Source organism: Heterodontus francisci, chromosome 1 (genome assembly GCF_036365525.1).
Source record: "Heterodontus francisci isolate sHetFra1 chromosome 1, sHetFra1.hap1, whole genome shotgun sequence".
In the NCBI taxonomy this organism is placed as follows: domain Eukaryota; kingdom Metazoa; phylum Chordata; class Chondrichthyes; order Heterodontiformes; family Heterodontidae; genus Heterodontus; species Heterodontus francisci.
The window spans coordinates 124557603-124580890 of NC_090371.1; the positions used below are offsets into that span (position 1 = coordinate 124557603).

Below are 23288 nucleotides of genomic sequence, written 5' to 3' on the forward strand. Positions count from 1 at the left end.
CTTCCACAATATTTTTATTGCCCTGCTTGCACACTTCAAAAAAGGGGACTGGGGTGGGAGTGGAGTAGATGCCGAGTAGAATTGAGAGAAGAGTTTGGAGAAGTGACCAAAGGGTAAGGGAAGACTTTTAGGAAGAGAATTCCAGATTGAAGGAGCATAATTTCTGAAAGTTTGGTTTAAATATCTGAAAAAATATTGAGCTGAAGTAAAGAACATCAAAGAAACCTGTTTTCTTCTGAAAGAGAAGTTTAAGCACTGCCACTAACAGGTATAAAGGGGAAATATACTCTGCTGAAATTGTCCCATCAACCTAGATGTTATAATAGAGGTTCTCTGTATATGTTTTAGTGTGTCTCCGTTACCTTGTAGAGTAGCTGGTTTGAAGCAACCCTTTATGTACAGCTCCCCTTTATGTACAGCTCCCCCTGTAGTGACATGAAGAACAGATGCAATGAATTGTGAGCAGTATTCCCCATTCAGAACATCACTGAAGTCAAACTTAATGTGAGGGGGAGATCTGCACAATATGTTTGCTCAAGGGTACCTTTAATCATCAATTTGAAAGTGTTAAACATGGTGTAATTGCTGACACCAATAGATAATTGGAGATCTCTCCCTATATAGTATTTACCATCAAATAAAAATTAAAAATAACTGTTCCTCTTTAAGATTCTGAAAATATTACAGTCTTTGGGACATAGATTACTATTAGCATTATTTATAATTATCTTAAACACATAATTTCAGTGGCTGTTATGTTGATAGTCAAATAGTACATGAGCTGGTGACTTTTACTATGTTCATATCTTTTCATTGTGGGAATAAACTCATGATCCTGCTGGCTTTCCTCTAACAGCAGGCACCTTTCCTTCCTAAAGTTACTTTTTCACCAAAAGACAACTGCATTAGGGCAAAGATTACTCCCATCAGATAACAACCTTTTGCTAACTGAGTTTTCTCACTGCCTTTTCTATTTAATCCTAACATTCTTCAGTATTCGCTGCATGTTGCTTCATATTCTGGTGTTGCTGTACTGACCCTGAGGCTCATTCTTTGTTGGAGATAGTTTAATGAGTCAATTGTTCATCTTTTAAGCTCACTTTACTAAGTAGTAATACAAGCATGTAAACAGCACTTAACAATGAACATTAAATGTTTTGCTACTACGCAGAAATCACAACTTGTAATACAGTACAAGTTCATGTGAAGGGGGAAACACAGATTTTCTCATTTGACTTTTAATCTGTTAGCGAATATTAATTTTCACTTAATTCCCTTCACAACAAAATATGTTTTTGTTTGGATTGTCATCCTTCCAGGATTGTCCTGAAGTCTTGAGGAATTAAAGATTAATCTCCAGGGCACTGCTACAAGCAGCATGGGAGAAAAATCAGGGTTTTAAAATAAATTGTGTTGTGATTAAAAAAAAAATTCTTTAAATATACATTTTGGTAGGAAGGATAAGGAAAGACAATATCGATAGACAAATCCCTGGGATGGCGGATCGTCTTATGAGGAGAGATTGAGGAAACTGGGACTGTATTCTCTAGAGGTTCGAAGAATGAGAGGTGATCTTATCTCACTGAAACTTACAAAATTATTACAGGACATGATGGGGTGGATGTAGATAGGATATTTCCCCTGGCTGGTGAGTCTCGAACCAGGGGACATAATCTCCGAAAAAGGGGTATGCGATTTAAGACTGAGATGCGACTGACTGAATTTCTTCACTCAGGGTGGTGAATCTTTGGAAGTATCTGCCCCAGAGAGTTGTGTAAGCTCAATCAATGAGCATGTTCAAGACAGAAATTGATAGATGTCTGGATACTAATGACATCAAGGGATATGGGATAGCAGCGTTGAGGTAGATGATCAGTCATGATCTAATTGAATGGTGGAGCAGGCTCGATGGTCTGAGTGGCTTACTCCTGTTTCTCTGTTCCTATTCTATGTTCCTCAATTAAAGTTTACAATTCTAAAGGGGGTGCAGGAGCAGAGGGACCTGTGGGTTTATGTGCACAAATCGTTGAAGGTGGCATGGTAGGTGGAGAAAGCTGTTAATAAGGCAAACTGGATTCTGGGCTTTATAAATAGGTGCACAGAGTACAAAAGCAAGGAAGTTATGGTGAACCTTTATAAAACACTGGTTCGGCCTCAACTAGAGTACTGTGTTCAATTCTGGGTGATGCACTTTAGGGAGGATATGAAGACATTAGAGAGGGTGCAGAAAAGGTTTATGAGAATGGTTCCAGGGTGACGGACCTCGGTTACATGGATAGACTGGAGAAGCTGGGGCTGTTCTCAGAGAAGAGAAGGTTGAGAGGTGATTTGATAGAGGTACACAAAATCGTGAGGGGTCTGGACAGAGTAGAAAGGGAGAAACTGTTCCCATTGGAGAAAGGTTTGAGATCCAGAGGACACAGATTTAAGGTGAATGGCAAAAGAACCAAAGGTGACATGAGGAAAAACTTTTTTATTCAGCGATTGTTTAGGATCTGAAATGCATTGCATGAAAGTATGGTGGAGGCAGATTCAATCGTGGCTTCAAAAGAGAATTATATAATTATTTGAAGAGTAAATTTTTGCAGGCTATGGGGCAAAGGTCGGGGGAGTGGGACGAGCTGAGTTGCTTTTGCAGAGAGCCAGCAAGGATATGACAGGCCACTTGGCCTCCTTCTGTGCTGTAACCATTGTATGATTCTATTACTTAATAGAAATATTAGAAATGGGACAGAAGGCTTTTTGATTAGTCAAGAGTCATCCAATCAGATAATGAATAATGTTAGTTTCTCAATTGGCGAAGGAATGTAGTGCGCCACGAGAATACATGTCTGGCAACCAGTAGCAGGAGTGTGGGGAAGGGATGGGGTGTCTGGAGGTGGGGGCTCATTTGATGAAACCTCCAGGAATATGTTCATCAGAGTTGGCAACCCTAGTTTGCATTGTAAGTCGTAGAGTTTGACTTTTTTTATAAACAAAGACAGACTTGCATTTATATAGCACCTTTTGTGACTTCTGATGTTTCAAAGTGCTTCACAACCAATTAAGTTCCTTTGACTAAAGGCTGGCTCGGGTCTGCAAATGAAACCTGACCCGAGCCCGACAGAACCACATCCGACCCGAGCCCGACCCAGCCCGAGTCCTTACATTTTTTCCTGCGCCCGACCCGACCCGACCCGACCCCCGGAATGCTCAGATTCACCACCCTGAGTGAAGAAATTCAGTCAGTCACATCTCAGTCTTAAATCGCATACCCCTTTTTCGGAGATTATGTCCCCTGGTTCGAGACTCACCAGCCAGGGGATATATCCTATCTACATCCACCCCATCATGTCCAGTAATAATTTTGTAAGTTTCAGTGAGATAAGATCACCTCTCATTCTTCGAACCTCTAGAGAATACAGTCCCAGTTTCCTCAATCTCTCCTCATAAGACGATCCGCCATCCCAGGGATTTGTCTATCGATATTGTCTTTCCTTATCCTTCCTACCAAAATGTATATTTAAAGAATTTTTTTTTTAATCACAACACAATTTATTTTAAAACCCTGATTTTTCTCCCATGCTGCTTGTAGCAGTGCCCTGGAGATTAATCTTTAATTCCTCAAGACTTCAGGACAATCCTGGAAGGATGACAATCCAAACAAAAACATATTTTGTTGTGAAGGGAATTAAGTGAAAATTAATATTAACCTACCTTCCGTTTTCACTTTTTAAGCTTGTGCAGATAAGCAACAAAACTGTAACTTTACTTGAAAGGTTGTTAAAAAAAAGTACGTTGAGATTGGAGCCATGTACCGGAGGTGGTGATAGAGTGTCTCCGACCCGGCCCGACCCACCCTGAGCCCGAATGCCGGACCCAGAAGAGTGACCCGACCCGAACCCGACACAGGAATCACTTTGTTAATAAATGCAATAGTTAAGGCCCCACTACTGATCCTTGTGGGACACCACTAGTCACATTCTGCCAATTAGAATACCTGCCCATTATCCCTATTCTCTGTTTCCTGCCACTCAGCCAATTTCCTAACCAGGCTTTACCATCAATTCCATGGGCTAGCACTCTGTTATGTTAATCAACTGCCTTCTGGAAGCCCATCTTATTAACATTCATAGGCATTCCCCTGATCACTACTTTAGTCACCTCTTCAAAAACATATTCAGGTTTGTCAGGCATGATCTACGCTTTACAAATCCATGCTGGCTCTTTCTGATCAACCGAAAATTTTCAAGGTGTTCAGACATCATAGAATCTAGTAATTTCCCAACAACAGATGTTTGGCTGACTAGTCTACAATCCCCTGGTTTTCTTCCCTCATCTTCCTTAAATAGCAGAGTGACATGCACAATTTTCCAATCTAAAGGTTCCCAAATCAAGAGAAATTTGAAAGATTATAGTTAGGGCATCTGCCGTGTTGTCACCTGCTTCTTTAAAACAAAAGAACTAGAAGCAGGAGTAGGCATTTCAGGCCCTCGAGTCTGCTTTGCCATTCAATACGATCATGGCCGATCTCATCTCGGCCTCGACTCCACTTTCCTGCCCATTCTCCATAACCCTTCAACCCCTTACTAATTAAAAATCTGTTTATCTCCTCCTTAAATTTACTCAATGTCCCGGCATCCACCGCACTCTGGGGTAGTGAATTCCACAGACTCACGACCCTTTCAGAGAAGTAATTTCTCCTCATCTCTGTTTTAAATCTGCTAACCCTTATCCTAAAACTATGACCTTTCTTACTAGATTGCCCCACCAGAGGAAACATCCTCTCTACGTCTACTTTGTCAATCCCCTTAATCATCTTATATATCTCAATTAGATCTCCTCTCATTCTTCTAAACTCTAGAGAGTAAAGGCCTAAACTGCTCAATCTCTCTTCATAAGACAAACCCTTCATCTCTGGCATCAATCTAGTGAACCTCCTCTGAACTGCCTCCAATGCAACTACATCCCTCCTCAAGTAAGGGGACCAAAACTGTACGCAATACTCCAAGTGCGGTCTCACTTAATGGCTTGTACAGTTGCAGCAACACTTCCCTACTTTTATACTCTATTCCTTTAGCCATAAATGCCAAAATTCCATTTGCCTTCCTTATTACCAGCTGCATCTGCACACTAGTTTTCTGCGATTCATGCACGAGGACACCCAGATCCCTCTGCACCAAAGCAGTTTGAAGTTTGTCTCCATTTAAATCATAATTTGCCTTTCTATTCTTCTGACCAAAATGGATAACCTCACACTTATCCACGTTAAACTCCATCTGCCAAATTTTGGCCCATTCACCTAACCTATCCATATCCATTTGTAAATTTCTTATTTCTTTATTGCAACTTACTATCCCACCTATTTTAATGTCATCTGCAAATTTGGCTATAGTACCTTCTATCCCTGCATCCAAGTTGTTAATATAGATTGTAAATAGTTGGGGCCCAAGGACCGAACCCTGTGGCACCCCACTAGTTACATCTTGCCAACCAGAAAAAGACCCATTTATCCTGACTCTCAGTTTTCTGTTGGTTAGCCAATCCTCTATCCAAGCTAATAAATTGCCCCTAACCTCATGTGATCTTATCTTGTGTATTAACCTTTTGTGCGGCACCTTATCAAATGCCTTCTGGAAGTCCAGGTATACTACATCTACAGGATCCCCATTATCCACTTTACTTGTTGCATCTTCAAAGAACTCTAGCAAATTAGTCAAACATGACTTACCCTTCATATACCATGCTAACTCTGATGAATTGTGTTTTGACCCTGGGATGGAAACCATCTGGTCCTGGGGATTTGTTGTTCTCTAGTGCCATTATTTTCTTCATTACTGTTATTTTGCTTACGTTAATTTTAGTGAGTCCCTGTCCCCGATTCAGTATTGGATTCCTTGGGGTTTCCAGCATGCTGACTTTTTCCTCTACTGTAAACACTGATGCAAAGTAATTATTCAACACATCCAGCATTTCCTTATTTTCATTGAAAGTATCACCGTTATCAGTTGTCAAGAGCCCACATTGCTCTTGACCATCCTTTTTCCGAATAGAAAAAAAATTCTGTTTGTTTTGACATCACTTGCAAATTTCTTTTCACAGTCCCTTTTTGTAGCTCTTACTATCTGTTTTATCACCCTTTGCTGTACTTGTGAATCTTTCTCATTTGCCAGGATCTGTGCTATTTTTTGCATTTTTGTGTATAGAAGATTAAGGGATGATCTCATTGTGATGTTTAAGATGATTAATGGATTTAATAGGGTAGATTGAGAAAAATCAATTTGTCCAGCAGAATAGGGACACAGCTAAACACAGGAAAGCAAACAAGTCAGAGGGAATACAGTGGAAGTAAATTTCAAGGGAGTAAGACCAGGATGGATGGCCTCTACTTTAATGCCACGAGTATTACAGGTAAAACGGATGAGTTAAGGGCAATGATTGACAAGTGGAATTGTGATATAGTAGCCATCAAGGAGACGTGGTTGAGGGAGGGGCAGGATTGGCAGCTCAATATCCTGGGATATAGAATCTTCAGGCGAGACAGAGGAGGGGGTAACAGAGGAGGGGGCATTGCAATATTAGTTAAGGAGTCAGTTACTGGAGTAAGGAGAGATGATGTCTTGGAGGGGGCATCAAACGAAGCTTTATGGGTAGAGTTTAGGAATAAAAAAGGGACAGGCACATTGCTAGGTGTTTATTATAGACCCCCAGATAGTCAGCGGGAAATTGAGGAGCAAATATGTGCGCAGTTTGCAGAGGTGTGTAAAAATAATAATAGGGTAATTATATTAGGTGATTTCAACTTTCCCAACATTAATTGGGATAGTCATCGTGTTAAGGGCTTAGATGGAGTGGAGTTCTTAAAATGTATACAGGAGAACTTTTTAGCTCAATATCTAGAGGATCCAACAAGGGAGGGTGCAGTGCTGGACCTTCTGGGGAATGAAGCCGGACAGGAAGGAGTAACAGGAATGCAGAGTACTGGGCTAATGGGAAGATTCTTGGTAGTGTAGATGAACAGAGAGATCTTGGTGTCCAGGTGCATAAATCCCTGAAGGTTGCTACCCAGGTTAATAGGGCTGTTAAGAAGGCATCTGGTGTGTTAGCTTTTATTAGTAGGGGGATCGAGTTTCGGAGCCACGAGGTCATGCTGCAGCTGTACAAAACTCTGGTGAGACCGCACCTGGAGTATTGCGTGCAGTTCTGGTCACCGCATTATAGGAAGGATGTGGAAGCTATGGAAAGGGTGCAGAGGAGATTTACTAGGATGTTGCCTGGTGTGGAGGGAAGGTCTTACGAGGAAAGGCTGAGGGACTTGAGGTTGTTTTCGTTGGAGAGAAGGAGGAGGAGAGGTGACTGAATCGAGACATATAAGATAATCAGAGGGTTAGATAGGGTGGACAGTGAGAGTCTTTTTCCTCGGATGGTGATGGCAAACACGAGGGGACATAGCTTTAAGTTGAGGGGTGATAGACATAGGACAGATGTCAGAGGTAGTTTCTTTACTCAGAGAGTAGTAGGGACGTGGAATGCCCTGCCTGCAACAGTAGTAGACTCGCCAACTTGAAGGGCATTTAAGTGGTCATTGGATAGACATATGGATGAAAATGGAATAGTGTAGGTCAGATGGTTTCACAGGTCGGCGCAACATCGAGGGCCGAAGGGCCTGTACTGCGCTGTAATGTTCTAGTTCTAGTTCTAGGTGGTTGTTGTGTTGGTGGGGGAGCATTTTGGTGATAGCGACCACAACATGGTACAATTTAAGCTTGTTATGGAGAAAGAAATAGACAAGTTGCAAAAAAAGGTTTTGGATTGGGGGAGAGCGAATTTTAGTAAAATAAGGCAGGATCTGGCCGAGGTAGACTGGAAAGAGCTACTTGTCGGGAAATCTACAGAAGAACAGTGGGGGGGCATTCAAAAAGGAAATGGGGAGGGTACAGGCCCAACATGTTCCCTCAAGGGTAATAGGTAGGAGCAACAAGCCCAGAGAACCATGGATGACCAGAAACATTCAGGGTACGATGAGAAGGAAAAGAGAGACTTTTAGCAAATACAAGGAGAGCAAATCAATGGAAGCATTAGTGGAGTACAGAAAGTGTAGGATGGAGCTTAAGAAAGCAATTAGGAGAGCAAAGAGGGATATGAGAAAGCTCTGACTGGTAAAAGTAGGGAAAATCCCAAGATATTCTATAAGTATATCAATGGGAAGAGGATAACCAGGGAAAGAGTAGGACCCATTAGGGACCAAGGGGGAAATCTGTGGGTGGAGCCAGAGGGCATTGGTAGGGTGTTGAACGAATACTTCACATCCGACTTCACCCAAGAAAATGAGGATGACTATATGGAGAGGCTATGAGGTTCTTGAGCAAATTGTCATAGGGAGTGACAAGGTATTGGAGGTTTTGACAGGCTTAAAAGTGGACAAATCTCCAGTTCCGGACGATTTGTGTCCCAGGATGCTGTGGGAGGCGAGGGTGGAGATTGCAGGGGCTCTGACCCAAATTTTTAATTCCTCTCTGGCCACGGGGGAGGTGCCAGAGGACTGGAGAACAGCTAATGTGGTTCAACTATTTAAGAAAGGTTGTAGAGATAAGCCAGGGAACTACAGACCAGTGAGTCTCACGTCAGTGGTAGGGAAACTATTGGAGAAAATTCTGAAGGAGACAATCTATCTCCACTTGGTGAGGCAAAATTTGATTAGGAATAGTCAGCATGGCTTTGTCAGAGGGAGGTCATGCCTAACAAATTTGATTGAATTTTTTGAGAATGTGACCAGGTGTGTAGATGAGGGTAGTGCAGTTGATGTAGTTTACATGGATTTCAGCAAAGTCTTTGACAAGGTCCCACATGGGAGACTTATCAAGAAAGCAAATGCACATGGGATACAGGGTAACTTGATAAGATGGATTCAAATTGGCTTAGCTGTAGGTGACAGAGTGTGATGACAGACGGCTGTTTTAGTGACTGGAAGCCACTGGTGTCCAGTGGCGTACCACAGGGATCTGTGCTGGGTCCCCTATTGTTTGTCATTTATATAAACGACATAGATGACTATGTGGGGGGTAGGATCAGTAAGTTCGCGGATGACACAAAGCTTGGCCGAGTGGTTAACAGGGAGGTTGAGTGTCGGGTTACAGGAAGATGTAGACGGGATGGTCAAATGGGCAGATGGAATTTAACGCTGAAAAGTGTGAGGTGATACACTTTGGAAGGAGTAATGTGACACGGAAGTATTCAATGAATGGCCTGACACTGGGAAGTTCCGAGGAACAAAGGGACCTTGGCGTGTTGGTCCACAGATCTCTGAAGGCAGAAGGGCATGTTAATCGGGTGGTGAAAAAGGCATATTTCTTTAAAAGCACTTGCCTTTATCAATCGAGGCATAGATTACAAAAGCAGAGAGGTCATGTTGGAGTTGTATAGAACTTTGGTAAGGCCACAGCTGGAGTACTGTGTGCAATTCTGGTCACCACATTATAGGAAGGATGTGATTGCACTGGAGGGGATGCAGAGGCGATTCACCAGGATGTTTAAGCTATGAAGTGAGGTTGGATAGGCTTGGGTTGTTTTTGCTGGAGCAGAGAAGACTGAGGGGTGACCTGATAGAGGTGTACAAGATTATGAGGGGCGTGGACAGGGTGGATAGGGAGCAGCTGTTCCCCTTAGTTGAAGGGTCGGTTACGAGGGGCAGGAGGTTTAAGGGGGATTTGAGGAAGAACTTTTTTACCCAGAGGGTGGTGACGGTCTGGAATGCCCTGCCTGGGAGGGTGGTAGAGGCGGGTTGCCTCACATCCTTTAAAAAGTACCTGGATGAGCACTTGGCACGTCATAACATCCAAGGCTATGGGCCAAGTGCTGGCAAATGGGATTAGGTAGACAGGTCAGGTGTCTTGAATGCATCGGTGCAGACCCGATGGGCTGAAGGGCCTCTTCTGCACTGTATTATTCTGTGATTCTGTCTGTTGGGTGAGTCCGGAACAAGGGGACATAACCTTCAAATTAGAGCTAGGCAGTTTTGGAGTGATGTCTGGAGGAACCTCTTCACACAGAGGGTATTGAAAATCTATAACTATCTCCCCCCAAAAAGCTGTTGAGGCTAGGTCAATTGAAAATTTCAAAACTGAGATAGATGGATTCTTTTTAGGCAAGGATATTGAGGGTTATGGAACGAAGACGAGTAGATAGAGTTGAGATACAGATCAGTCATGATCTAATTGCATGACAACAGTTTGGGGCTGAATAATCTAATCCCACTCCCATGATCTTATGCTTTATTCTGGACTGTTCATCATTCCAAATCATGTGGTACCTTAAGAAGCAGCCATCTTGATTTGCCAGTGCCCAAGTTCCCTCGAGGATAGCCCAGGGAAAGAATCACATTTCTTTTGCTGTGGAAGTACAGGTTTCTCTATTTTTAGTTTTAGGAGTATTGGAGATGGTCCATCACTACTAATCTTGTGTAGCCAAGATAGCTCCAGTTTGCACATGTGAATAGAACTAAAGCTGGAGCTGGGGTGGCTGGCACTAATTCTGGGGTAGCTGTATTTTTACTACTGTCTGGAGAACAATTCTTGCACTATGATTAGCATGCCTGGACTAGGTGAATGTTAGGTAGCCTTTAATTTCCTTCCAACTTTGGTAAACGCAGGTACATATGCCTTGAAAAGGACGCTAAGAAAAATGATCCCCAGTTCATAGCCTTTTGGTTAAATGATGTAAGCAGTTTCACAGAATTGGAGATTCAGAGGTTTATTGATTTAAGGCATGTCTTCAGAATAATATTTTGTATCACCTGTTCACATTCGGCATATAGTTTACTGACACATACTTGAAGTGATTTATGACTTTATCCTCTGATGGGGACTAAACGAAATCAAGCGCACATCCCTATAAGTCTCCTTTAATTCAGATCAGACCAGACCGATTCCTACAGACACTTGTTTGGGTCCAAAGAACTGAACTAGTTGTCCCGCAAAGAAAGAAAACCAACAGAGAATATTACTATCTTTCAGATAGCCTATTTTTCTAATAATGATAGCCAAGTCATAAATATCCCAGCTATTATGAGGGTCTGGGAAACTCTCTTCAGTAAGTATCTCCCCACTTAAGGAGACAGAGAGAGGGGGTTCTCGTAGTTGTATACAGAATGTTACATGAGATGATTAATTAACTTTTATATATTTATTAAAGAGTTGAACATGCAATACACTTTAACTGGCTAAGTATACTACAATATCAAAGATTACTAAGAGCTATAAAACATAATCTTATTTCTAAAATAGAATCCAAAAGTTCAACCTTGACAATGTTGCAGAAAAATATCTTTGAATATCCATCAAAAGTTAAAGTAAACTTTTACCTTAACTTCCCCGAGTACCATAGATTGAGAAACATTGATGAGGAATTCAATACTTCTGGTTTTTTGATTCAAAACTCTCATGTTTATACTGTTTCTAATCTTTCATCTTGTCTTTTGGAATGTAGGTGTTACCTTTCTCTGTGTGTTTTTCCTGCTTTTGAGATCTGTATATGATATCATTAGCTACCATTCCTGCTTAATGTATTTGCTGGAAATGCCCTTCTCTTGGTGTTGTGAGCTTTTAGCTGGTCAAAATGCTTGTAATTGGGTTAACTTGGCATCTGTTTTTGTAAGTGCCATTTCATTTTGTAATTTACCATTTGTAATTGTCTTTTTATGGTATCTTGTACCATCGTCTTGAGTCAGTCTGTCTATAACACTAACACTATCAACTAATTAAGTTTATAGCCATCAGTACTGACTTCACATAGGATATTTCAATGTGTCATGTTCTAATTCCATTGTAGCAGGGACCTTGGACGACCTTGGAATGGATTTTTTAACTCTACTCTTAAAGGGGAATTTAAGTGAGTCTTGAAAACTGACCATTTCAGTTTTTTAATTCTAATTCAATCTTTATTTCTAAAAGGTATAATGTATATATTATATCTTAATGCTACCTAATTAAGCCTATTATACCTACGTTTCATCGCATACTATCCTTGCCACTGTTTGTACATCTATTATCTGATATAAAATTCCAGCCCTAATTCTGTCAAAAAGTTCAATCCTGTAAATTTAATTATTTAATATTGACAAATGTACTGTGATGCATTTTTGGAGAGGAATTCCAAGTGCGCAGATTCCAATGATTAGGGCAGCTGAGTGGGAAAAGGTCCGGGCTGTTATTGTTCACGAGTCATTGGAAGTCCACAACCAAAGAACAAGGACAATAAAATACAATCTTTAATTATTTAAGGCCTTGGTATGTTGCATCTACAAATCTGTAGAAAGTTCTGGTCCCTTCACATGGTGGGGGATAATAACGACCTACAGAAAGTTGAAGGAAGACCAGTTGATTGATACTCTAGTCTAACAGTTTTTAGTTTTCACGACAGGCTTGGCAAGCTGGGAACAAGTTACATAAGAAAAGTCAAATTAGGTGCTATGACGTTCTTCCTTTTGCAGAGTTATCGACCTCTGGAACAAATTGCATTGAGTGTAGATTTGGTGCAAGTGTTCAAAAGGGAGCTGGATGGGTTCCTGCGATTGTAAGACATCTTGAATTGTAGTTGGAGAGGATAGGTGTATTGACGAGGATAGTGACACCATACACCATCATCTGGAGGTGCTCAATATCGATGGGGTTTGGAGAGGAATGCCCAGAGTTTGTTCCCAAATTAACCTATGACTTGTTCTCAAATTAACTTATGATTTGTTCTCTGATTTGCCTGTCCCAGGAGATAATATGGTTATGGGATGGGTTTAATGCTGTGAGCAGGTTGCACCATGTGGGATGGGACAAGCTTGAGGGATCAGTTGGCCTTTTTCTGTCCATTCCCATATGTTCTGGGTTTTGTTCTCGTTAGTATCTGTTCAATTTTCAAATATTTTTCTTTCCTCCTTGTCCCCTACAACTCTGCATAACTTGGAAAATAAATAAAAACTAAAAACATCCAGACCAAAAATTTGAAGTAAAGTTTATTTATCATGACAATTAATAGAATGATCTGTAAGGGATGCTGTGAGATGAAGCTGAGTGGAGAAACATCTTTCATTCCCCTATTGAAAATGGTGTCTACTGGCAGCCCTGCTTGAGAGATACTGGGGATGAAATTGATCTTCAGCATTAGTGCAAAATGAGCACTCATGAATCAGCAGCCTGTTTTACACCTCAGCTGACTTTTGGGCAAATTGGGCAGGCATAAAAGGGACTACAGATTCATTTTCACCCTTTTAGTCACTGAAAACCGATTTCACCCCCCACTGAACTTTTAATTTCCATTTTAGCACAAGATCGATTTGGAGCCGAGTAGAATATCAGCCCTTGTTTGATTTGATGGAAGTCAGCTAGAGATGCCCATTGAATATGTCGTCTGAGTTGGTCTTTACTGGCCAGCAAATAGTTTTTTTATTAAATCAGGCTACTGTGGCCATGCGTCATTAGAACTATCTCCTCTAAGAAAATAGATAGATTTAAATTTTGCCTTTGTTTTTGGAGGCTGCAGTAGAGTGATCACCATGCAGTGAAAGTTTATCTCTTCTCTTCCCCTCCATCCGAGTGACCAATTGGTGCTGGGGAAGGTCAAAGGCTTCCTTTGGGGGTTCTGGGGGAGCAGTCCTGCTTCTCCTGAACCACAAGGAATGCTAAAATAGTCACTTATCATGGGGAACCGGCAGCTCCTATCGACATTTCAGTGCTGAGTTTCCCAACAGCTTGGAAATCCGTGCAACAACAGTTAACTTCAAATCGAGCTCCCAGTTGTACTGTAGGAGCATCCCTAACCTTTGTAAATTTAGAAAAAGGAAGTCTCTTTTTAGATATGAAAGGATTTTTATGGGAAAACAGAGAATCATAGAAGTTTGTAGCAATGTCAGAATCCATCATCCCTATGCTGACTGTTTGTGAGAGCAATCCAGAACTAGATCCTGAACCGTTGTCTCTTCACATAGCCTTGTATCTTCCACTGTTTTACATATTTATCACATTTTCCCATAAGAGACGCAACAGACTCTGCCTCAGCCTTGTGTGTAAAGCATTTTCTCCTAGCCCCTCTCTATTCACTCCCTTAGTGGCAATTTTAAATTGTTGCCCCCCCCATCATGGGCTCCCCAATCAGAAGAAATCTTCCCCTACTCCCCATAACAAAACCCCCATAATTTAAAAAAAAGCTTCTAACAAGTCTCCTGTTAAATACCTTCGTTCTCGTGGAAATAGTATAAGCCTTTTCACTATAACTATAGTTTCCTATCCTGATGAGTCTATGATATATGCTCTCTCTGCCTTTACTGAGCTCAAGTACAGCATTGGAACCTGATACTTAAGTTATACTGCCACTTTTGCATCAGTGTGCACCTGAAACCACTTCACGTCATGAACATGATAGTACAGCTGTAGCCTATGCAGGAAATAAAACTGTATTTGAGGGTGTTGGATGATCCCATTTTATTAGTGCTGGAATACAAGTGGGAGTTGCTTCGTAATTCCTAATGGACGCTTTCACAAGAATAAAACTGTCAAACTTGTGATTTAAATTGGGCTTGTTGGTCTGCAGAAGCAATTAGTTCTGCTGTTTATAGTTAAATAGTGGACAATAATTACTAAGTGTGTGTTGAGACTCCAGTGTTGTTTTTTCAAACTACTTGTGAGCAACCAATTAGTGCCCACTGGCTGAGTAATATTCCCATGTGTAGCTTAAGTGAGAGAGTTATGGGCAAGTCTTCAAAATTAATGAGGTTTCTGCTCTGATTTACCCTTTCCTGTCCAGACGTAGAAGCCAAACACTTCCCCTGAGCCTAATGATTAACTATCCAAACGAGGCACAGTAGTTTTAAACTATAATAGCAAGGCAAATCAGTAATTTATAGGGAAAAGTCACTGTGAATATGCCAGAAGCTTAGGATGTACAGCTCATAAGTACATTTTTATAATGTCTATTGTTTTAATATAATTTCAGAGCAAAAGGTTATTTCCCCTGTGAAATCAGCTTTCTTAATCAGCAAAAGGAATCCATTTAGCCCATTTTTAAAAAAAATGTTGGACCTGAAATTCAAGACTAACAAAAAGTTTAAGATCTTAATTGCTGTAGAGACATAGCAGAATGCAGCAATTGCAACAAAAATTGTGGTTTTCACACATGATATTTATTGGATTTAGAGTTTAATCCAGAAGGTGACTGACTGACTCTTCAATTTTCTGAACACTGCTGACTGAAACAGTGGTAATAAACGGTTAATTTTACAAGTACATACTCCTGGAGCAGGACAAATGCACTCTCTGGCAGGCAAAGCTTCATGCTGAAAGTGTAAATTTCTAGAACTACCTCTCCATTTCCACTCTTTTATTGTCTAAAATATTTTCCCCTTTCAAAGTTTGTTGCAATTCTATATAATCGAGCTGTTGATTTAATGCAAGACATTTGCTTATCTTTGTTCAGACAGTGTTTACAGAAGTATATCTGTGATGCACTCCAGTATTGGTACATTGTTTAGAAGTCTGTCACGTTTTAATATCACGTTTCATTATGAAGCAAAAAAAATTAGTTTGATTATTTTAGAAACATAACTTAGGACGTTGTACTTATCTTTTTTTTAAAAACACCTTTTTTAATGTTTTTTGTGATCCAAGTAACTTGTGAGGTTTAACAGCAGCTTATGTGAGGCTCAGATATCATAACAGTAAAAATAAATGTTTTACCTGACAGTTCATCAATTTCAAAATTCCACTCTCCACTGGAGTTAGTCCTGCCTATAAACAGTAACAAATGACTGCAAAGTTTCTGTAAAATACCACCCAAAAGATAATGAATATGATTCTGTTTACGGACAAAAAGTGGGGGTGTGGGGCGAAACACGATAGCGCTTTCAAAGAGCCAGCACAGGCACGACAGACCTTTTTTGTTTTTTTATGTTTCTTTGAATATAAATGTTATTTCAAATGTAAATGTATTCAAAACATTATAAACCTTATTTAAATATATGTATTTCTCTTCTCGACCTCCCCATTTTCTAAACTATATTTCTCTTGCCAAATTATGTTTCTTTCCCTGCCCCTAATGTAAAGTGACTTACTTGACGGAGGGAGGCAGTCTGTTTGTAATCCTCTTTTTTTTTTACTATTCTGTCTTTCAAAGTGAAAGGGGAAAAGTTTAGGGGGGATATGCGTGGAAAGTTCTTTACGCAGAGGGTGGTGGGTGCATGGAACGCATTGCCAGCGGAGGTGGTAGACGCGGGCACGATAGCATCTTTTAAGATGTATCTAGACAGATACATGAATGGGCAGGAAGTAAAGAGACACAGACCCTTCAAAAATAGGCGACAGGTTTAGATAGAGGATTTGGATCGGCGTAGGCTTGGAGGGCCGAAGGGCCTGTTCCTGTGCTGTAATTTTCTTTGTTCTTTGTTCTTTGTCTGCAATTGTACAGGGGTGGTGGAGGATGGGACTATCCCATCAGGGAGTGCATCTGTGTGGACATATTTGCACCAACTAAAATCACAGTGACATCCCATATGACTGTGACCATGATGCGTTTGCCCTCCCCATTTCCTCATCCTGTCTTCAGCCTTTAAGAAAGAACTTGTACCTGTACAGTGGCTTTCACGACCTCAGGGCACCTCAAAGCGGTTCACAGCCAATGAAGTATAGTCACTGTTGCAATGTAAGGAATCGTGGCAGCCAATTTGCACACAAGGTCCTCAAACGGTGAAGAGATAAATGGCCAGGTAATCTGTTTTTGGTGCTGCTGGGTGAGGGATAAATGTTGGCCAGGACACCACAGGAAATCTGCTGCTCTTCAAATATTATCATGAGAGGATAGATTGGGTCTTGGTTTAATATCTCATCAGAAAGAACAACAACAACTTGCATTTATATAGCACCTTTAAAGTTGAATGAAGTTTAGGCATAAATACACTCCAGAAATGTCATTTCTCACTGGTGATGATGTTAAGTACCCTTGCATTTTAATATGAACAGAGCTGATCTTTACAGAAACAAATGGCAGACCAGTAACCTATATTAACAAGGACTTCTGACTATAAATTTGCTTCTGGCATCACATTTGATGTTAGCGTTTAGAATTGGAAACCCATATACAAATATGTCTAATGTGGTTTGTTGATAAACCAATCCAATCACTCAGATTTGCTGTAGAACAATAGATTTTTATAGCACAGAAGGAAGCCATCACATTGTGTTGGTGTTTCCTTAGAGAACTCCAAACTAATCCCATTTACCCTGCCTTACTAAATAATGTCACAGGAGGTCTGCTGCTAGCTTAAAAATACGTTAAGATTTCAGGTCATTTAAAAGAATACTCCAGCACAATAATGACTACTTACATTACAACTTATATAACCATTGTAACTTCAAGAAAGGCCCATGGTACTGTAGAGAGAAAAAAAACACGTCAAGTCAGGGAAGGAGGGATTGAGAAAGGTGGCCAAAAGCTTGATCAAAGAATTGGGTTCTTATGAGGGCAAAATGTTATAATAATCAGAGAAAGGATTACACAGGAATTTGGAAAAAAATGTCTTTTATAGAGGGTGTTTGGATATTGGAATTGCTCACACAATTCATTGTTAAAATTGAGTTAGTGAATTACATAATTGATTGGAAAAAATATTAAATATTGGACTAGGTGCTGGTGGAGAGAAGCACTGCTGCAGACTTGATGGGCCAAGTGGCCAATTTCTGTGCTGTGACATTCGATGATTCATGTCACATACTTATCCAACCTTCTCTGTCCCTTTGGGGTGCAAAGGTTACTTTGCCATGTCAGTGGTTTATTTTGATGCCACCAGGTGAGCAATGTCTAGGGGTCTTTTGCTGTCTTTACCTGGTCTTATTGTAACAGGGTTTTATTTTTTAAACAAGCTGTGTTTTGCGCTCCCCTTTGTGTGAATTCTTGTTCACAGTTTCCAATTATAAGGCAAAGAGCTGAGCACAAACAGGTTTTCTTTGGTTTAAAGCAGAAAGATGAAATTTATTGAACCTTAAACCTAAACTCTAATACAATTCACGCCTATGGATATACGGCGTGCCCATGTTAGCATGCACACGTGATATAAACATGCAAAATAGGGACAGAAAAGAGCAGACGAAAAAGTAAGTAAAACAGTTTGAGGCAATATCTTGTAACTGTTTCTCGAGCTGGCTGTTGTCCTTGATTGAAGATATAGTCTTGCGTTTCTTTGGGGCCCAGTAATCATCTTAAAACTTTGTTCACATGGCAAACCTTTCTCTGAGTTTCACCGGTTTTCACGAGATTCAGTTCTGTGGGAAGAAATGAAGGCAGGCAGACAGGACAGGCAGGCAGAGGAGATCTCAGTCCGTGAGCACATGGCGTTTTGCCTGGCAATTCCTTTGTGGGGAGTTCAAAACCTCTGCAACAGCCAGTCAGTCATGTGACTAAAACTTGACTGACCACTTCTTTGGATTGGAGGAACAGGGATTGGCTCCCTTTGTTTCCACATTGTCTGGTACTATGCAAATGTCCTTCCAGTCAGAGATTGCAATTTTTAAAGTTTTAATGTTAATATGGTGAAATAATGTGTGCCTCAGTCTTGGCAGGTGGAGTTTGCCTGACCATTTATATTTGGTTACTGTATTTAATAACTGCTGTATTATTCTGCTGAACTGCAAGATTTCCTTTATTTGTCATGGGGAAAGAAATGATAGCCGTTTCTGCTCATTTCCCCGGGTTTCTGCTAAGGTTACAGAGGGTGATCAGGCAAATCGCTGCAGAAATTCCAGCCAAATGTCCATATCCTGAAGTTAACTGAGCCACTTTTTGAGAATGAATTTGTTTTTTGATCCCATAGGTACTATGGGAAAAAGAAAAGACAAGACTATAAAACATTGTAGACAAAAATGCTTCATTTTTGTTGGATTTGAGTTCACTGTTGTTCTGATCTCTTACCATGCATTTCCTTTGTCTTTTGATATAATCATTATAGACCTTCATTAGCTGTATGACTCGTGTTGGGAGGAGTAGTGTAATGCATCAACAATTATTGTACATTCTGCATTATTCTAAAGAGGAAGTACAGCTGTACCCTGAGGACTCCATTAGTGGTTTCACTTGTAACTAAACAGCTAGTGTTTCGTGATCATTTGAAGGACACTGCTTAACTGTTTACATCTTTGAGGTAAACAAGGTAAATAAATGTTTAAAACTATCGAGTGCATATATTTTAGTTCTTCAACTGCTTGCAAATCTTGATTACACGACAGTGTTTGCAATGCAACCTCCACTGTACTTTTGTGAACTCCTCTTGGACTTGCAGTATGCAGTAGTATTTTCATCCTGCATTTTATCCCTTGCCTTATCCTGGGTAAGGAGAACATTGTTCTCTTGTGTAAATATGGAGGATATTAAATTGAAAAAAATTTTCTTGAACCTTCTGTCATACACTGAATTCTAAGCCTTTTCATATTGGGTACAGTCTTATTTCCATTAATACATTTTTCTGAACTATTTTTGATTTTGCTGTTAGCCACTGGCAACCTCAAGTACTTAGGAATGAGAGGGTGCAGAGGAGATTCACCAGGATGTTGCCTGGGCTGGAGCAATTCAGCTATGAAGAGAGACTGGAAAGGCTAGGGTTGTTTTCCTTAGAGCAGAGAAGTCTGAGGGGGGATCTGACTGAGGTATACAAAATTATGAGGAGCGTTGATCGGTTGGATAGGAAGAAACTTTTTCCCTTAGCGGAGGGGTCAATAACCAGGGGACGTAGATTTAAGGTAAGGAGTAGGAGGTTTAGAGAGGATTTAAGGAAAAAGTTTTTCACCAAGAGAGTGGTTGGAATCTGGAATGCCTGAAGAGGTGGTGGAGGCAGGAACCCTCACAACATTTAAGAAGTATTTAGATGAGCACTTGAAACGCCATAGCATACAAGGCTACGGGCCAAGTGCTGGAAAATGGGATATAAAAAATAGCATGAGTCTTAACGCCTTGCCTGATATTGTACCACAAAGAAAATCCTAATGGTTGTTTCACACTAACCCAGTATAGCTGTAGAACCAAGATTTGAGAATAGTTACTAACAGTTAATGTTTTAATGGAGTTTCAGGTGTACGTTACAAAAATAGCTTACATTTGTCTAAACATTATGCAGTGTGTTAGCAATAGTATTTGTACCACATAGGATTTTAAAGATTTAGACAAATAGTATGAAATATGTTTCAGATGTTAGCCTTCATTAGCACAGTTCAGAATGTATTACTTACTGTGTGTACTCCACATTTGTGAATTGCTGACTAAGAGATCATCTCCATATTTTCTTTTCAGTAATATATTCTGTTGTTAGGTTGAGTACACAAGACAACAAATGAAAGGTATATAGTGGAGAACAAAATTAAACAGAGGATGATTTTAACCCTAATTGTCTGCTGGAAACCAGGCAGATGAGCAGTTAAAATGCCCTGGGTTACATACCCATCTGAAGCCTCCTGGACCCCACGGCCTGTGAATTTTACTTTGGAGGGCGAATGACCCAGTCAAGACAAATGAGCTATGCTGGTAAGGTCTCAGATTTGATCCTTAGTTTGTGCTGAGTTAGCACATCTCAAGTAATGCATTGCAGGGGCTTTACATTTGGATTCAGTACCTGATTGTAGGGAGCCTAAATAGACCAGGGTCCCCATTCATGACTGTTATCCAGTGACCCCTACTGAAAGTGTGCGTGCAGAGACTGGATACCAGGTGAGGACATGGTCAAGCTCAGCTGTGATTCTCCTATCGTCAAATAGCATGTTAACAATCATTATCCTGTGAGGAATGATCATTTGAGCTTTGACATAGCAAGTTTAGCAAATGATCATCTTCTTACTGTAAAATCTAATGCACAAGTTGCAGCTTTCACAGTTTTTTCTTACACTCTAAATTGGATTGGACACTAAAACAACCTGTAGAATTTTTACCAAAACAAAAGAGTGGGGCTGGATTTTACAGCCCCCTTGACAAGGGGGGGTCGTGGCAAGGGGGGCTGGAAAATGCCTCCAGTAGAGGCCCGCCATGGGCCTCGACGCCAGGATGACCCGGCCCGATATTGCTGGCAGCAGCAAGGCCTCGTGGCAGCTCCCACCCCACCTCCTGCCCCGCTGCTTGGTGACAGGACCAAAATCTGCATATGTAGAAAAATGCAAATAAATGAATTAATCACTTGCCCGCGCCCACCGTCTCTACCGCTCCGATATTGGTGCCGGTGGCCAGCACTCCCGTGTCTTTGGATGTCTGTCTGGAGATCCAGTGCACGACACTGGTGGGGAGGATGGGGCAGGTCAGTATTTCAGTGCGGGGGTGGGGGGTGGTGGGGTTGGTAGCGGGGTCAAACTAATCTGATTGGTGTAGGGGATGGTGGGAAGAAGTAATGTTAAAAGTTTATAAACTTTCTGGTGGGGGTAAGGTCAGGTACACAAGGTAAGTATTTTTGTGGTGGGGGAAGAGGGCAAGGAATCAATTGTATGGTTATTGGGGTGGGTGGTGGGAGAGGGGCTAGAAACATTTAATCTTTTAAAATAAATTTTAAATGATTATCTCTTTAAATATTTAAACTAAATGAAAGGGCTCGAAGCCCTTTGATAATGGCATGGCGCCTGCACAGCGGCACCTGACACCATTGCAGGGGACAGACCGCCCACCTCCTCCGCGCCATCGGGGGGTGGGTGCGGTTGGTGGTGGGGGGGCGGTATACCCCTGCCATTTAAATAACTGACTTGGAGACATGGCTATTCAGCGCGAAGGCTCTGTGCCGTCGCCATTTTTGAAGCTCGTCACCGAGATTGGCGGTGAGCTTGTAAATTCTTGCCCAGTAGTGATACACAAAGTAAGAACAGCATTATTGAATTTTTATATCGCCTTGTATAGTTTTTCTTTCCTGTTGTTAGTTATGAGTCCTCCATTTCATATCAAAAGTCTATTGATGGTAAGAAAATTCCGATGTAAATATGTTGCTATTTGCTGCAGCCTCAATATATGTACATAATGACATGGAACTATATAAGATCATGATGACCTCATATACTATAATTCTTTTCCCTCAGGTATGACACCTGGAAATAAAAATACAAAGATCAAAAACATAAGAATAGAGCAAGACTAATTTCTTTGATAAGCGTGCAGACAGAATTATATGTATTTTGAAACCACGGGGATCTTTTGTTTGGAATCGTCAGACAAAGATCTTTGTGACATTGAAGTCCTTCGCATTTTACTATCCACGTACATGAATCCAATGAAAAAGCTTGGCAATTGCTCCTGTCAGCAATAAAAAGCACTTAGAGTGTGCTGCTGATTTTATGTATTCCTATCTTGTCAGCTATCGTTCAGTGGCACTGTTGCCTCCAAGTCAAAAGATTTTGGGTTCAGTTCCCATTCCAGAGCCTTGAGTACAAAACCTAGGCTGACACTTCAGTGCAGTACTGTATGTGTGTTAGAGAATCCACCTTTCAGACAAGGTGCTAAACCGAGGCCCCATCTGCTCACTCAGATGGACATAAAAGATCCCATGGCGTTATTTTTGAAAATCAACAGAACTAAAGCAGAATATTTGGTGATTGTCTCATTGCTGTTTGTAGGACCTTGTTGTGTGCAAATTGCCAGCCTTGTTTTGTGCATCACAAAAGTGTTTAATTGGTTCTAAAGAGGTTTGTGAAAGGCGCTGTCATAGAATTGTACAGCACAGAAGGAGGCCATTAGACCGAAAGTGCCTGTACTATTTCTTTGAAAGAGCTATCCAATTCGTTCCACTCCCCTGCTCTTCCCCACAGCCAGTATACATCCACTTCGCTTTTGAAAGTTACTATTGAATCTGCTTCCACTGCCCTTTCAGGTAGTACATTCCAGAGCATAATAAATGGCTGCATTAACAAAAAATCATAGTTGGTTCTTTTTAAATATTTAACAAGACAAGCCCTGATGGTATTCTGAAATAAAAACAAGAAATGCTGGAAATACTCAGCAGGTCTGACAGCATCTGTGGAGAGAGAAGCAGAGTTAACGTTTCAGGTCAGAAAGGTTATTTTCTCCATTAGCATTTTTTAAACTTGCATTAAACTGATAAGTTCCTTATTGTTGCTGGGAAGAAGAGAAGGCGTATTACAAGGGGTTGCCAGGCCCCTGGCTGGAAAGACATTTTTGCAAATTAACAGACAGTGTTTGCAGACAAAGGACCATTCCCTGACACACACGATAAAGGCCTGCTACCCAACCCAAACCAACGGGACCCGACAACATGTGTTGGGTTCGGGTCAGGTTGGGCCGCTCTTCCGGGTTCGGGCTCGGGTCGG

The 23288-nt window shown here is 41.0% G+C and overlaps 1 protein-coding gene across 4 annotated transcripts in view; it reads left to right on the forward strand.

Annotated features, from left to right (window-relative positions):
* scfd2 (sec1 family domain containing 2) overlaps positions 1–23288 on the forward strand; it is a 422892-nt gene that overhangs the window by 198552 nt on the left and 201052 nt on the right. The window lies entirely within an intron of this gene.